Here is a 17,332-nt window from a genome sequence, read left to right as displayed (position 1 = left end):
CGGTCAGAAAACCTGAAAAATACGACCGATAAGATATGTAAAAAAAAAGACCTAGAAGTCTCTGTGAAGGCTGGTTTATGGGTAGTCAATGTAATACTAATAGAACAGGGGTGATATGCTTACATATTCTGGTTCGTTTTGGTGAGGAGTCTGGCGCCTGCATTTTTTAAATGTCATTACAATGCATTATAGACCCTTTCTTTATAACAAGCATAACAAAAAAAAATCGCTTTTATGTCGAGGTGCTTTGTCTAACGTTACAGGCTGATTTGTGGACAGCATGACATATTTCCATGTCTAATGTCTGATGTCTAATGTCTGATGTACTAATGTCATTTCAATGCATTATAGACCTTTTCTTTACAACAAGCATAACAAAAAAAATCGCTGTTATTCCTGATCACTTCCATTAGACTACTAAAGCAGGACACCGGAGCACTCATATCTGCGCGTTTGTCACAGGCTGACAGTCACCCTGTTCCTCTGCCCCGGCAACTGACCCATAGAAATGTGCGCGATTAACATTTCAGAGATGTACAATCATGTTTATTTAGAAATAGATTGTGGTGTTTGACAGCGGATGATGGTAGACATATTTAATGTAAAGTTATCTATCTAAAGTTTTCTATCCACAGGCTGATATGTGCATGATAGGCGCGAATCCCCCCCCCCCCCCCCCCCCCCCCCTTGGTGGTATAAATTGTATTGCAGCATACCAAAACAACTCGCAATCTAATCCGAGCAGTTGTTATTATGTAATATTATTGATGGATGTGACATTTTTGATGGAGGGCAGTGAGCGGGAGACTCATCAGGGACATGTAGTTAATTAATGCAGTGGACAGCGGCTGTTTCTCCAGCGTTCCTGTCACTTCGGATTTCGGAACGTCATCAAATTAAATATGTAAGTCATGCATTTTTCCATGTTTCCCATTGATGGTATATGACGCCGTAAATTTAACTAAAGTTCAGCCGCGAAGTTGTTGCACTGTTGTCCTAAATCAGTGCAGACTGGCAGGGTAGGAGCACAGGTTTCATACAGGTTAGAGCGCCGTTATTCTGTCATGGTCTGATAATGAAGCATTGTTCTTTTTTATTTGATGACTTGTTTGATCGATTGATAGCGTAAAAGTGAAGTTGTGAATGAGTCGCGAGCGTCAATGCTTTTCTACGATACTCCTGATGACGTATCAGTCTTGAAGGGTTATCCCATTTCATAGGGGTGGATTTCAACCCCTTCGGCTTGTGGCTCTGTTCGAAGGCCTTGGCTCGAAATCGAGTCACACTCGAAAATGAGCCATAGGGGTAGAAAAGGGAATCGGGATTGGGCCTTTGTACCGCTGTGTTGGAGGAGCTAGATAATAGTGCATTATTGTATTCGAGTCTCGTTAGAAAAGCATGAATTAATGTTTCAGCACCCTGTAGTGAAAGAGAATTTCCTATTTTTGCAATGTTTTGTCGGTGGTAATCAGCTATTCTGTGTGTTCCTAATGTGAGCGGGTGATATAAAGTCAGATTCAACGGTAGTACCAATATTTTTTACTGTTTTTTGGGGGAGACATCCCTCTGAATTAAGCACCAATTTGACCTCGGATTTCTTGGGCCAATGGCCAACGATTCTGTTTTAGCAGAGTTAAGGAGAAGGAAATAATTTTCCATCCATAATCTAATGTCACACAGGGCTCCAAGCCAGTCAGTGGCATGCCAGGTTTCATTGCAACATAAAGTTGAATATAATTAAAAGAATGCTTACCATGATGACAGATTTTTGCACGGGAAATTGACTTGGTGAGGTTGGGGCATAACCTGGTTTCGCCAGCATCCCGCCCAAGTTTTCTGCGGTGTGCGTTCTCTTGTTTTTCAATAGAGATTGGTGCATAGGACATAAAACAACAATATAGGAGCAAATTATGAACTAAAAACTAAAAACAAAAACAAAAAAGCAACAAATGAGAAGTGATAAATAAGTGATAAGCGAGGCTAAGAGATAAGAGGCAATGAGGTTGATGAAGTGAGTATGGGGCCTGTACACTATGAACTAGAATACATGTCAAATACATAGAAGTTACGAGTTAAGACCCTGCGACATACCGGCGTCATGTCCAGGGGGTTGTACTTGTACATCAAGCCTCCTCACTCTATGGAAACAGGAGATAGGCTCCTGCTCTTATGGGCCATTAGGCTCCAGAACCATCAGTTCTCAAGGCTACTTACTTACATATAAGTTACACTTAGTGTGTGTGTGTGTGTGTGTGTGTGTGTGTGTGTGTGTGTGTGTGTGTGTGTGTCTGTGTGTGTGTGTGTGTGTGTGTGTGTGTCTGTGTGTGTGTGTGTGTGTGTGTGTGTGTGTGTGTGACAGGGTGGTGTGTGTGTGTGTGTGTGTGACAGGGTGGGGTTTGTGTGTGTGTGTGGGTGTGGAGTGACCTAAAGACCAGTGTGTGTGAGTGAAGGAGTTACTTCTTGAGCGTTCTAGCCTCTCATTCTGTCTGTTTATGGTGTTGGAAACACGATCTGACACTGAAGTCTCTAAGCCCCTGGGCCGGACCACGTCTCCACGCCACATCATGGCGCAGTGGACAGACAGAGGACACAGTGGACAGACAGACAGAGGACACAGTGGACAGACAGAGGACACAGTGAACAGACAGACAGACGACACAGTGGACAGACAGAGGACACAGTGGACAGACAGACGACACAGTGGACAGACAGACGACACAGTGGACAGACAGACAGAGGACACAGTGGACAGACAGAGGACACAGTGGACAGACAGAGGACACAGGGGACAGACAGAGGACACAGGGGACAGACAGACAGAGGACACAGTGGACAGACAGACAGAGGACACAGTGGACAGACAGAGGACACAGTGGACAGACAGACAGAGGACACAGGGGACAGACAGACAGAGGACACAGTGGACAGACAGAGGACACAGTGGACAGACAGAGGACACGTGAATTGTGACAAGAAGAGACGTCTTTTACCATCAGGACTGCCCCGTTGCTCTGGTAATGTGGTACTGTCGTGATCTAACAAAGAGCCTTTTATCTTGATCGTACCACGTGTCTCCAGTCCAGTCAAGTGATGTTAGTGTGTTCGATTACCTGGTTACCTAAGTCTTGACATTGTCTTGACCTTACCTTCACTTTAGTTTTTTTTCACAGAACATGGTAAACTAAGGACACATTTGTGACGCGGTCTGGTGAACTTGCGAACTACACGCTCACTCGAAGGGGTCAAAAAGTGAAAGTGAAAGTTATTATGTCAACAATATCTAGTTTTCATTTTTTTCATAACACCAACTTGAAGTTTTATAGTACCCACTCGATATAATAAACAACAGTTTAACGATCACTAAATACTTATAATTTGTGGATTGGATTCACTATTCTCGTTTGCCGGTGGCTACCGGTAAGGGAGGGTTGACTTGTAAACATACTTTCGTTTTAGGTCGTGCTCAAGAGCAAGAACTGTGTGTTCATCTAGTTATGTGTAGTTATGTGTTTTGAGCATGTCGATGTTCTCTCAGCATGTTGTGATGTTATTAAAATACAGTTTAGACCTTCATAGCAATGTATTTAGTTAGCTGCTAGCTGTTAGCAGCGTTCGTAGCTGTGGCTGCATTTAGAGTCACTTTTCTCCCATTCAGTGTTTGACGTGTACCAACATTCAAAAACGCCTGTCGTGTTAAATGTTTCTCTGATTTCAATGTATGACACATCATTTGAAAGCTTACAATCTGTAGGTAAAAGCACATGTAAAAGACTGAAAAATGACTTTGCCTTCTGGTTGCACATTTCACCAGACCGCGTCACATTTGCTATTGTAAACTACTCTCCACCCTCTGGAACTCTCTACCCAAGGATATCCGCAACTTGTGACGTTAGAATTATATGGTTCTATCTCCATTTTTGTCGAAATTGAGTTTTTTACATAATCTGATCCATTAGGTGTTTATTAATGCCTGTGTGGTGTTATTTTTTAAATGTTGACATTTTTGAGTTAGTAATTCATAAAATACAAAGGTTCCATCTCACAGAACATAATGGAATGTAAAAACTTTGACGCTCAATATCTCTGAACTACCCGAAATGGAGATAGAACCTTATAATTCTGAGCTCACGAACTCTCCAACCCTGGACATAAAGCTGCCCTTAAAACCCACCTATTCACCAATGCAATCAACCTGTAGCTGTAGTAGCTGTTTCACTATTTCTTGTTTTGAGTGTTTGTCTCTCTGGCTCTGTTCTGTTTGTCCCATTCCCTTGTAAAGCGACCTTGGGTTTGTGAAAGGCGCTATATAAATGTAAGTTATTATTATTATTATTATTATTATTATTACTCTGAGACTTTTCCTAGGAGTATAGACCAACCTGGCCTCGCAGAGACGAAAACATGCTGTGATGTATGTTGTGAGGCCGCCCCTACTCTCCCCCCTTTCACTGATGAGAAGTGGTGAGAAACACTGGAGACGATGAAATATGAAATGCCATGACACAGGAAACGCCAACTTCCCTTTTACAGTCAAACTGGAGTGGCCCCACGATGACCCAAAGCTCTTATCTCTGTAACACAATAAACCCGCCTCCTGTCACAGACAGACAGACAGACAGACAGACAACCAGACAGACAGACAGACACCCAGACACCCAGACAGACAGACACGCAGACAGACAGACAGATACGCAGACAGGCAGACAGACAGACAGACACCCAGACAGACAGACAGATAGACAGACAGACACACACACACACACACAGACAGACAGACAGACAGACAGACAGACAGACAGGCAGACAGGCAGACAGGCAGACAGGCAGACAGACAGACACCCAGACAGACAGACAGACACCCAGACAGACAGACACGCAGACAGACAGACAGACAGAGAGACAGACAGACACCCAGACAGACAGACAGACAGGCAGGCAGGCAGACAGACAGATACAGACAGTCAGACAGACAGACAGACAGACAGACAGGCAGGCAGATAGACAGATACAGACAGACAGACAGACAGACACAGACAGACAGACAGACAGACAGACAGGCAGACAGACAGGCAGGCAGATAGACAGATACAGACAGACAGACAGACAGACACAGACAGACAGACATACAGGCAGACAGACAGATACAGACAGACAGACAGACAGACAGATAGACAGACAGACAGACAGACAGACAGACAGGCAGACAGGCAGACAGACAGACAGACAGACAGGCAGGCCCCACGATGACCCAAAGCTCTTATCTCTGTAACACAATAAATCTCCTGTCACGATTCAATATAGGAAGCTCTGGGTGTGTGTGCGTGTGCTGGGGGGGGGAGTGGTCTACAAGTGTGTTTGTGTGCAGAGGTAATGTTGTGTGTACGTGTGTGTGTGTGTGTGTGTGTGTGTGTGTCTGCATGTGAGAGTGTGTGAGTGTGTGTGTGTGTGTGGGGGGGGGCTGCTGGTGGTTCATGGCTCCTCATTAATGACTGCTCCTTACAATATGGCCATTAAGTGTCATCAAGGCTCATTACATGCTGCCTCCCCGCAGTGCACTGTCAAATACCTCTCCACCATCACACCATACATTAATAGGTATCTGATCCCACACACACATACACACACACACAGACACACACACACACACACACACACATACACACACACGTACGCATGCACGCACGCACGCGCACACACACACACACACACACACACACACACACACACACACACACACACACACACACACATTGTTGTGGGTGTTGGTTTTCATTCATGACTATTTAGAGAGTTATTCATTAGAGCTTTGCAGCAAAAAAGACCCTCTGAAAAAAAAAAAAAGCTCTTCAGGGCTGTATTTATTACAAACTCCTACAGTATCTCTCGTCCTCTTGCCCACGCACCATCACCTCCATATAACTTCATAAGGTTTACAGTACTAAGGAAACAAAAACACCTGCATAACATGGACCAAGAGCCCTGGAGGAAAGTGTTGAGAGTTGAGCTCAAACCTGTCTTCTATCCCTATGTCCCATTGCTGTCTAACCTGTATATTATCATTCAGGTCAGATTCAGTCTAACCTGTATATTATCATTCAGGAGATTCAGTCTAACCTGTATATTATCATTCAGAAGATTCAGTCTAACCTGTATATTATCATTCAGCAGATTCAGTCTAACCTGTATATGATCATTCAGGAGATTCAGTCTAACCTGTATATTATCATTCAGGGTCAGATTCAGTCTAACCTGTATATTATCATTCAGGAGATTCAGTCTAACCTGTATATGATCATTCAGGGTCAGATTCAGTCTAATCTGTATATGATCATTCAGGTAAGATTCAGTCTAACCTGTATATGATCATTCAGGTAAGATTCACTTCTCTTTCAGTCCACTCAGTTGGAGATCTCACTCCTGCGCTCCCTATTCACTGAAACCCATCCTCTATGGCTCAGTTGGTAGAGCAAAGTTGTGGGTTCGATTCCTGCTGGGACCATATAAGTACTGAAAAATGGATGCGCTCACCGCCCAGTCTCGATCATAAAGGCTACTGCAACGCACGCCCGTTTCACCCTTTCATTTTGGACTTTAATTCTTTCTCTTCACACAAGCCTGTCTGCAGTGCTTCGACACAGCCTAGCTAACTAGCTGAACTGTTCCACTGGAAACGTGTCGTATATTTTTACACATTAATAGCCTTCTTATATAACGTATATCTTACACATATATTAACGTATATTTTTATATATATATACATACATATTATTACAAATGATCGCGGGGAGATTTAAGAAGCAATTGTCGCACATGCGCAGACACACACACACGAACATGCACGCCCCCAAGGGTATAGGCCAATCAGAGGCCTAGAAGGAAGGATCACGATTGGCCAAGAACATACTGTGATGTGATTGGCTGAGAGACCGCTGTAAAACCCTGTGCTGAGGAGCTCCTCAGTCTGTTTCTGTCGTCCTCTGCCCACGACGTGACTGTTTGTGTGTAAACCTGATCCTGTAATCTGAGGACCCGATCTTATCTTTTTTGAATAAATACTCTTAAACTTTGGCCAGGAGTTTTTACCTCATTCTTGATCACCAAACAGAGAAAAGAAACTACAGAAGTGGCGAGCCAGCCAGGAGAATCCATAGCTTTGGATGACCGGCCGTTTTGCAACTCTTCAATTCAACAAAGGGTAAGTCTTCTGCTGAATTCGCCAGGACAAGGCGGAGCTGTGCAAAATAGACTGTGTATATCAAATAAGCTATATTTAAAAAGAATCTTGAAGTATATAACTGGGTAGAGGTTAGACAGAGAGAGCCGGGTTGTAAAACCTGTATTGGTAAAAACGTTTTATTGTACGATATTTTATCGTGTGTGTGGTATAATTGTAGTACAGCAGAGCATGAGCTGCTTGTAGGCTTGTTTTGGGAACAAGGTATTAGCATAAAAGCTGAGGGAGAGACGTTTTCCCAGTGGGCTAATGAATGTGGTTTGTATCAGAAAATAGTCTGGTGTGTGTGTAAAAGAATGAGAATTCTTGGTTGATGTGTTTTGTCATAGTCCGTGTTTGTGAGCAGAAAATAGCGCTATTTTAAAGATATACATTGTTAATTTACTTGAAAACACGGAGAAAAAACGTGGCTTTAGTAGAAAGGGCGCCATTTTTTCCTTTGTCTGAAACGCATGTCAGACACGCGGACACAGGCCGCTAGTTGAAAGGACGCCATCTTTTCCTTTGTCTGAATGCATGTAGACACGGGGACACGGAGCCTCTGGTAGAAAGCATACGCCATTTTAGGAGTATTTGAATAAGATTATCTTGGCAAATAATACGTTTAACTGCATTGAAAGATATTCTTGAAATTGCTGTGTCGTGGAGAATAATAATTATTGTGGAAAAGCAGTGTTGTGTTGTAGTCCACAGCGATTTTCTTCAGAGGCGGTAAGTAGCAAATACACACGCGCGAGTTTGATAGATTTCAGTACTCATCTCTTAAAGATAACGATAAAACCATACACATAGACTAGTATTGATAAAGATAGAGATATAGTGAATTGATCTCGGGGTATTTCAAATAAGTTTAAAGGTACGGTTACTCGGAAAACAGGAGTTTACACGGGGCCAGCGCAGCCACATTCCACACACAGAGAGAGCATGCGGAGCGAATAGGCCTGCTTACAGAATATTGGTGAAAGAATCTAAAAGGTTAATGCATAGATTGATGTTGTGAATGACTGTTCAGTATTACATTGATTTAATTAATTACTTATCAGTTGAATTAATTATTCAGATCATTCATTTTCTGTTTCCCAAAACAATTGATTGATTCCATAAGTTTTAAATCAATGTATATGATGATATAGTGAATAATTCTAACTAATCATTCATTCCTTTCACTTAACAATTGATTTATGTATAGATTGTAAAAGTAAAAGATAGATTGTGAGTTTTAGGTAAGATATAGTCATTCTGTAAGACATTTTCAGTGTGGCGCCCTCTACTGGTCAGAACACGATAAAGACATTTTTAATTATTTACTGCCATCTAGTGGACGAAACACGATAAGACATTTTTAATTGTTTGCTGCCCTCTAGTGGACGAAACACGATAAGACATTTTTAATTGTTTGCTGCTCTCCAGTGGACGGAATACGATAAGACACTTTGGAGCACGGGTCCTCCATCAGTGCATCCGTCTGAGGTCGATGAAATAGTCCTTTACAATAATAAATGGATGGTTACTTCAATTAATTTAAGTAATTACAAATTGATTGAATTAATTATTCAGATTATTTCATTTTCAGTTTTCACAAAACTTTGATCAATTGGTTTATAGTGGTCTAGGGATGACGTTTTCTTTCACAGGATTACATCAATGAAGTGTAAATGACTAAGTCTAGTTGATTGTGCATTCCTTTCGAGTAGCAGGTCGATTTCTTTACAGATTGTAATTGATAATTGATCATTTTATTCCTTCCAAATGACAAGTCGATTTCTTTACAGGTTGTAATTAATATTCGTGTTTTACATCTTTTTATTTGAAGTTAAGTTCTTTTTTCACAGTTCTTGATTAAAGAATAGCAGAACAGTTTCTATCTGAGGATTGATCAATCAAGGGGTTGTGGATCAGAAAGACTTAGAGCGTGACCTGCTTTAGTAATTTGATAATTGTGTTGAACAGCCTTTGTAGTTTAATAATTAAGTTGACCTGAACTATAATTAATATTGATTGAGCAATTAAGTGACACACATTCATACATAATAAGGGAAAAAACATTTAGATTAAAACACACACACATAGATTACATTTAAGTCAATAATACACAATACCACTGAAACAATCCGTTGTTCTGGAGTTGTAGTGTTCTGTGTGGACAGTTGACACAGTTAAGAGTTGGACTAGCATCTGTTTAGCAGATACAGCAACAGAAGGTGGGTTGTAAGAAAAGTACACCTTATAGCATATTTTCAGCATATTAAGCAGTATAAATATTTCAGACATGGGAGCCAAACCCAGTAACATTGTGAGGGCTGTTAATACAGACAAGGGAATATTAGCAAATTCATCCCCTGTGGCTATAGTGGAAAAAATGAATCCTCTTGTTAAGGAGATTAGCAAAATGTCAACGAAATGGAATATTCGTTGGGCAGACATTGAACAACCATGGCCAGAAGAGGGCACCTTTGACTTACAATTAATTGCAACATTGGAGATACTTATCAATGCACATAAGGCGCATCAAAAAGGAAAGATTAGATCAGAGAAACGCAGGTTAGAGTTAGCTATTTTAGACCTCTTCAAGGTAGAGGGGCAGAAAGTAGCATTAGCTTGGAATGAGAAAACAGCTCACATGGATCCAGAAAAAAGAGATGAATTGGCCAAAGCAATGGAAGAGAAAGTGAACATTCCATTCTCACACACAGCTCCAATCTCCAGTCCTCCTCCCTATGCCAAGAGACTGGAGGACAATTCTCAGCGGATCTACCCTCAGGTCCCTGTCCTAAGTACGAGCGGAACCTTCACTATCCAAGATAAGGATGAAAATGTACTAGAGAGGGGAAGAGCGAGAGTGACCGTGGACTTCGAACCAGAGAACAGGTCAGGTGCCAAACAGAAAAAGAAGGAGGAGCCGAGGGGAAAAGGGGACGACAGGAGGGACAAGACGGATGACGGTGAAGATGGCAGTGGAGGTGATAGCAAAGATTCCAGTGATGACAGCAATGCACAAGGAGGCTACAGTGCTCCGATAAGAAAACTACTAGCCAGGGCCGAAAAGCAGGGAGGGAAAATACGCTATAAGAAGGGAAAAGAAGAAAATAGTTCTGAAGATGAGCAGAAGTCTCTGAAGGTAGGGAAGAGAAGAGAGAGCTTAAAGCAAAAGAAGAAGAAGCTGCAGGAAGACAGGGAGGAAGAGGAGGGAGAAAGGAGGGCAAGAAAACTCCGTGCGAAAATCCTAAGAAACGAAGAAGACTACAGACAACAGCTGCAGGACCTAGACGTAGAGAGAGAAACGTATCGTCAATCTCAAGCGGCATCATCACCTGCATCCCGGTTGAACTCCCCAAGGTCCGGAGCGACACCAAGGCGAGACGTAAAAACGGAGCCACAAGTAAGCGATTATGAAACAGCATCGGAAGAAGAGGCAACTCAGGGGAACTTCCCAGTGCTGATTCGAGGTAACCAGATGGAATATCGTCCTTGGAATCATACAGATCTGTCAGAAGTGATAGAAAAACTCCCAGTCCTGGAAGATGGTGGCCACCCCTGGACGACGCAAGTCGACGTGAGATTGACAGGAACGCACGCTGCTATGGGAGACTTGAAAAGACTCTTAGCTACCATTACAGGATTGGACACCATGCAGGAAATATTGATGAAGGCGGGACTTCATAGATATATCGATACATCCGTTTATGACCCAGAGCTCTTCGCAGCAAACAGAGGCAAGCTGTGGAAGGCAATCAGAGAAACATACCCTACTCACATTCACCCAGACAATGTCATTGTGAAGCCACTGGGGGGAGATGAAAATCCCCGGGGGTTTGTTGCCCGTGTGCACTCTCAATGGAGAAGTGTGACAGGGAAGGATGCCGAAGATAACCCGTTAGAAAAAGCCATAATCAGGGAAAAGATTCAACAAGGTCTCCCTACCCCAGTTAAGAACAAGTTAGCAGAAGTGGTGGGGCTACGACACATGAGCAAGGCTGTTTATATAGACAACATAGCACACCAAGTAGAATTATTTAGAAAGAAGATTCAGACACAGAAGGCACAAGACGAGGACTCACTCAGAAAACTAACTCAAGTGCAATTGACAGAAGGCAAGAAAACCAGAGAGAGAGAGCAGACTATAGCCCTACAGGTCCCATCTCAGCCACAGCAACTGCAAATTGTCCCTCCCCAGTCATACCCACAGGGGCCACAAGGGGGGAATCCATACCCACAGGGGCCACCAGGGGTGCAAGTGGTTCCATACCAGCCATACAACCAGCCTGGCCAAGGACCACCACAAGAGGGATGGACCACAGCACCGAGGAAGATGCTAGGACCATGTTTCCTATGCGGCCAGTATGGACACTTAAAACGTACCTGCTTTAAGAAGAACCAGGGGGGCGCAGGGGGGAAACAAAAAGGAGGATATAGGCCCCCTGCTGCACCGGCTCCAGGAGTGGTGAACCCCTATGGAGGCCCAGCAGCTGCGCTATAGGGGTGCCCAGAAGATCCGAAAGGGGGGTGCCAGCTGGTGGTGACAAACAGGCCTGAAGATGAACCTACAATATGGGTGTCGGTCAACCAACGTCCATTAGAATTGATGGTGGACAGTGGAGCAGCCTACACCTGTCTGAAGCCTGAAGACGCCACGCACCTTCCTATGTCTGGGAAATATGTGAAGACAATCGGATTCGAGGGAATTAAACAGCTGATCCCTACCACTGAGCTTGTAAGCTTAGAGTACAAAGGACAGAGAGCAGATCTGTCAATACTTGTATCAGAACACACGCCAATAGGGCTACTAGGGAGAGATGCACTATGCCAGTTAAATTGTACCGTGAAATGCACACCTGACGGCTGTCAGGTGACAGTGCCACAAGAGAACAGACAGCTGTCTGTCATGATGGACAACAACGCATCTATGGTATATTGGGTGGGAGGGCTTAGCCCAGACCTAATGGAACCAGCAAGGATGTGGGACAATTATATCCTGGCACACATGGCAGAGGCCAGAAGGCCTACTGATCCATTGCATTGTACACTCCAGTATTTTAGAGAAGTTGCAGATGCAACCCCAGATGAGTGGCTGAAGCATCAGCCAAAACAGGTACAGCTTAGTACAAGTTGTATAATCCTAGGCCCTCAGGGAGTGGCTATGAAGATAAACAGTGACACTTATCTAGATCAGGAGCATAAGATTGAGGGTAGCATCCCTCATGTGACACTTATGATATCTGAACACTATAAACAGAAGCATTTAGGGGCAATGATGGCAGACTCAGAAAAAGCCAGATTTGTAACGACAAAAGAAAACCCTGCTATCTGGAGGAGCATTGATGGACAGTTCACAAAACTGATGATCTCTGCTCAAGGAATAGGACATCCGCAGACTGTGAAGCTAATGAACCAGCTAATCCTTCCTGTACAAGCTGACAGAGACCTCAGAGAAGAAATGATGCAGAATGTGCCAGCCGACCTGTGGGCAAAGAACAGTACAGACATTGGATTTGTGAAATCAGCTCGTCCATTGAGAGTTGAACTCATACCGGGTGCAAAACCCCCTTGGAAAAACCAATACCCATTGAAACAGGAAGCAATTGATGGAATTGAGCCACAGATCAAAGGACTGTTAGAGGCAGGAGTCCTGAAGATAACTCAATATCCGTTAAGCAATACACCTCTTCTGCCAGTGACGAAACCTGATGGTTCATATCGTCTGGTACATGACCTACGGGCTGTGAATGAGGTAGTTGTCAGCTATCCAGCTGAAGTTCCTGATCCTCATGTGCTGTTGACTCAGATTCCATCTACAGCCAAAGTGTTTACAGTGATTGATTTATGCGGGGCTTTCTTTTCTATACCTCTTAGTGTAGAAAGTCAAGGGTTATTTGGGTTTACCTACAAAGGTCAGCATTATCAATATACCAGAATGCCACAGGGGTACAAACACAGTCCTCATGTTTTTAATCAGGTCTTGAGGGAGGACTTAGACGGGTTAGAACAGATGATAAGTAGTACTGCCATTCAGTACATGGATGACATACTCCTTTGTGCCCCAGATGAAGAAACATGTCACAGGGATTCCGTTAAACTGTTAAAGGTTTTGGCGGAGAAGGGACACAAGGTGTCTAAAAAGAAGCTACAGTATTGTCAGGAAAAGGTAACTTACTTAGGACAATCCATTACACAGGGACATCGCAGCGTCACTAATGAACATTTGGAAGCTATTCAGAAGGCTCCAAAACCACGAACGGTTAGGGAAATGATGATGTTTTTGGGCATTACTGGGTATAATTCAGCATGGGTGGAGGATTACACTAGACTAGTCGCTCCATTGAGGGGGATGATTAAGGAAACAGGTAGTGATAACCTCCAATCTTGCATTACTTGGACAAGGGAAGCTGATTTGGCGTTTGAGACAATTAAACACAAATTGCAAGAAGCGCCAGCTTTAGCGCTTCCAGATTATTCCAAAGAATTTGGATTGTATGTTTCTTCTTCAGCCGAGGGGAAGTATGCCTGCGCTGTTCTTACGCAACCAACAGGCATTGGACCTAGTCCACAGCCCATAGCCTATTATTCTGTCGCATATTCAGAGGTAGAAATGGGTTTCGCGCCATGCTACAGAGCAATGGCCGGGGCTTATCTTATGTACGAGAAGGCAACAACCTTAACAATGGGGTACCCAATTACCATTCTCTGCCACCACAGTCTAAGGAACCTCTTGAATCAAGGCAAGTACACTTTGACGATGCCTAGGATTAGGGATTATTACAGGATGTTGGAAAGGGAAGATGTAACATTACTAAGATGTAACACACTTAACCCAGCAGAGACCTTGCCAACCCCAGAAGATGGGGAACCACACGATTGTGTGAAGGAAGCTACGAGGTACTCTAAGCTTAGAGCAGATCTACTAGCTTTGCCTTTAAAGGAAGCTGACGTTGAGTATTGGACTGATGGATCTTGTTACCGGGTAGGAGAAAATTTACGTGCCGGGTATGCCATAGTCCGATCCCAAAATTCGGAGTTCATTGTGGAACAAGCCGAGGCTGTTCCTCAGCCTTGCTCAGCTCAGTTGGCTGAATTGATTGCCCTCACAGAAGCATGCAACTTGGGAACCGGACAAAGAGTGACAGTATACACCGACTCTGCCTATGCCCACAATGTGTGTCATTTACATGGAGCTGTATGGAAGGGACGGGGTTTTAAGAAAACTGATGGTTCGCCTATTCAGCACCACGCTCAAATCATGAAGCTGTTACAAGCCATGATGAAACCAAGGGAATTAGCCATAGTGAAGTGTGCCGCACACAGATCTGACTCATCACATGTCACACAAGGTAACAGGGCTGCAGATGATGCAGCCAAAGCTATTACAGGAGCAGACAAAGCAGGTAAAGTTCTGCTGGTCACACATGAAGTACAGTTACAGGGCATGGTCACGCTTGAGGATTTGTTGATGTTACAGAGTGAGGCAAATGCGCTAGACAAAAACCTATGGTTAACAAGGGGAGCTAGTCAGGATGACACAGGTCTATGGAGAAATCATGAGGGACTGGTTGTGGCACCCCCAGATTTATTAGGCATACTGATACAGGAAGCCCATGGATTAGCACATGTGTCCAGGGGGGAGGTTAGACGCAAGATCACCAAGGAATATGGTTTTTGGGCTCCATATTTGTTGGAACAAATAGACCATATCCTTGGTCAATGTGTGGTCTGTTTGAAGAACAATATCAGACCTGGAATACCAGTGGGAACTGGGCATATCCCTACCCCAAACGGGCCAATGAAACATTTAGTGATTGACTATGTGGACATGATTCGTCCTGTTGCAGGATACAGGTACATGCTAGTTGTAGTAGACAGGTTCAGCAGATGGGTAGAAGCTTGCCCCACTCGAAGAAAGGATGCTCAGTCTGTAGCAAAGTTCCTATGCAGGGAAGTCATGCCTAGGTTTGGAATTCCAGATAGGATATCGTCAGACAATGGTAAGGAATTTGTGGATAAGACGGTAAAGCTTATACTACAAAAGTTGGGAATCAAGCAGAGACTTGGGTGTATTTACTCACCTCAAAGCCAGGGGATAGTAGAGAGGATGAACGGGGTCCTTAAGAACCGTCTTTCTAAGGTCTGTAAGCATACAGGTCTTAATTGGTTGGAAGGACTCCCTCTTGCATTGATGGCCTGTCGTTCCAGTGAGATTCGAGGGCTGCACTTGACTCCCCATGAACTGGTAATGGGGAGGATAATGACAGCTCCCTGTGCACGAACCAGTGGGAAAGGGCCAAGTTTGGCTCTCCTGGAGAGTGACATGAAAGCCTATGTACAGTACATGACTAACCGGCAAAAGAGTATCTCTTCTTATGTGCTCCACAAACAGGAACGTGAAGAGGAGGTGAACGCACAGGAGAGGAAGGACGCGTTGCAACCGGGTGACAAAGTATACGTGAAGGTCTACAGACGGAAGTGGCATGAGGCTCGACGGGAAGGACCATACGAGGTCGTTCGGTGCACTGGGACTGCCCTCCAAATCAAGGGGTCCCCCACCTGGTATCACGTTCATCACTGCATCAAGGCACCCAATGAGGACGATGAGGGAGAACCTCAGCAGGATGGTGAGGAGACCCCTGGGGACGAGGAAGTCCACAGCTTGGACATTCAGGCTGACGAAGATGTTGGTGAGTATCTGCGCCGTGATGCAGATGATGCCGGGGGCCTCGTCCCAGACCCTGTCCAGCCCAGAGATGAGTGGGCCAACGGAGACCGTGAAGGATCCAGTGACTGCGACACCCCTCTTGGGGGTTCTACCAAGCCTGGTGTTGCCCCTGTTGTCACCCCTTCCGACCCTGACAATGCTCCAGACGGAGATGTCAGCAACCCGGGCGGCTGCCCGGACCGAGGTACCATTGAGAGACACAGACCTGTCAGTGATACACCCCAACCAGACAGACCCCGTAAAACACCAAGGCCAATTAGGAGGAAACTCAAGCCATGCCGTTTTAGAGACTAATATGCCCCTTAGTGTTCCTACCCCATTGACTTCTTTGGACAATGTTACACTTTACTCACACACTGTTATGCCTGGACGTCAGAGAAGAATGATCACAGCAGGTAGAGCTTTTGTTTGCCCACATTCACGTTGTACTGTTGATGATTGTTTGATCTATACCGCCGAAGCGAACGAGTGGTATTTATTGGATACTACATATGTTACACTTGATCAACACTCAAGCAACACGCAAGAAACTCGTGTGACATTAACGAATGTTGACCAGGTGTTGAACTCGTATTGGTGTGCTAGACGTGATATCGGTGAACAGGTGTCTAGTAAATCCAATAATTTCAAGGACAAAGTTTGTAGGACCAAGCCTGACTTTCCACACCACTATAGGTTGGACTGTGAGAAATTTGTGCATAAATATGTTCACGTTGAGTTATCAGGAAAGGTTGAAAATGTTGCTGTGAAGGCTCCTACGAAGGCGATTGTAGTCGCTACTGACGATTATTTGTTGTATGATTCTAATCACCTGGGGACACGGTCCCACCCTAATTCTGCCACTAGTATCATGAAAGATTTTGCTTCAAAAATGAATTATTCTGATTGCTGGATTTGTCAACAGGTCCCTGTAAGTGCGTCTGCTCCTATGTTTTTCCCCATACCGTTAACTAAAGCAGAATGGCTTCATTATAATTGGCAGGGTTTAGCCCCATTTGTTTTACAGGGCAAGAACCAGAGCTCTTCTTGTCAGCCCAGCACGATTCTGGTTCCTTTAAATTCTTCCTATGCAGGTGTGGATATTGGTGTGTTGGAACGTCTGACAGCAGCGGTTAACAAACACCATAGGCCTAGCGGTGTGGGGAAGGTTATTATTGATAGGCTTACACATTTGTCACAACCAACAGGTCCGAAGAAGATATATATTATCCAAGCTATGTTCGCTCAATTAAATGGTACTGCATTGAGTCCTCATCTGTCATGTTCTGGGAGTGTGACTTCTACACGGTGGAGGGGTTCAGTTGTTATTTCTGGATTGAAATGTAAAGTTGTTGATTGTGCTATGGTGCCTCAAATGAAATTACATGATACCAATACTACCAGACGGCAGAAAG

This window comes from Nansenia antarctica (genome assembly GCF_963989245.1).
Source record: "Nansenia antarctica genome assembly, chromosome: 4".
Classification (NCBI taxonomy): Eukaryota; Metazoa; Chordata; class Actinopteri; order Argentiniformes; family Microstomatidae; genus Nansenia; species Nansenia antarctica.
The sequence above is the reverse complement of the archived record's forward strand: the minus strand, read 5'-3'. Positions refer to the sequence as shown.